Here is a 1,032-nt window from a genome sequence, read left to right as displayed (position 1 = left end):
GTAAATTAACAATTACCTACTTTATTTAATTTAAACTGATTTTATTTTATTTCTATAGCTAATTTTATTTTTCTAAACAAAACTTCCTTTACTATCAACATCACCGCCATCTTTACTTTAACTTATTTGATTTCTTTCTTTATTTAATCATAACTTTTACAACAACACCACACTAACCGCGCATTTCCATCAAACAATAACAACAACCACAGCAACTAACCAAATAACGAATGACCAGAGAATCAAAAATAAACGAACGGCTTGCTAATTTGTAAAAAAAAAATTTGCACAATTTTCAAATAAGATTTTTAACAAAATTTTAATGATTCTTATAACAATTTTTACATAAAAATAAACTTTAATATTTAATTTATATTTTAAAGCAAAAATATTTTTAATTTCTTTAATTTTAATATTATTTAATTAATTTTTTAAATTAACATGCACTTTTTACAACCGCACTGTTCAGAAATAAAGTAAAAACTAAAAAAAGAGGAAGAAGAAGATTTGAAGGGCTCTCAATTAAAGCTAAATGTAAACAAAACTCTTCTTTTTTAAGTAAGAGGAGAGTAAATGTGTGTGAGTAGGTGTGTGTGTGCAATGTTTATTTACCTTGTTTATTTACATTTTTAATGCAATGAGTGGCAAAAAATGGACAATTTTGACAAATTTCCTTGTTTATTTTTTGTTAATAATATACATACATATTTATGTAACAAAATGTGTAATTTATTTAAAAATACATTATTTTTGTAATTTTTCTGTTAAACAATTTAACGGATTTTCTTCTAAACCAATTTTATTCAAACAACCTTTGCGGGAAACGTTATGGAAAAGTTACATAGTCTCCTTAAATGGAGGATGTATGTATGTTACATCAAATCCTTAGAAATACACCTAAGGAAACGAACCTACCTCTTCCAGACTGAAACACTAACTACTAAGCTACCGGATTTACACACATTAAAAAGTTATAGATAAAGATAATTACCAATTCCACAAAACATTTTAAAATGAATATTCTAACACAAT

General features: G+C 24.9%; 1 protein-coding gene across 1 annotated transcript in view; it reads right to left on the bottom strand.

Moving 5' to 3' along the window:
• Positions 1 to 929: 929 nt before the first annotated feature.
• Positions 930 to 1,032, bottom strand: part of LOC119605268 (diptericin-D-like) — an 8,163-nt gene continuing 8,060 nt past the window's right edge. The window contains exon 2 of the mRNA XM_037958263.1: positions 930 to 1,032. This exon is cut by the window's right edge and continues 268 nt beyond it. The gene's annotated coding sequence lies outside the window, so the exon portion shown is untranslated.

The sequence above is a fragment of the Lucilia sericata genome, unplaced genomic scaffold (genome assembly GCF_015586225.1).
Source record: "Lucilia sericata isolate MDLA Ls3-8-SP2 unplaced genomic scaffold, ASM1558622v1 Contig000469F_arrow, whole genome shotgun sequence".
NCBI lineage: Eukaryota > Metazoa > Arthropoda > Insecta > Diptera > Calliphoridae > Lucilia > Lucilia sericata.
The sequence above is the reverse complement of the archived record's forward strand: the minus strand, read 5'-3'. Positions and strand labels throughout refer to the sequence as shown.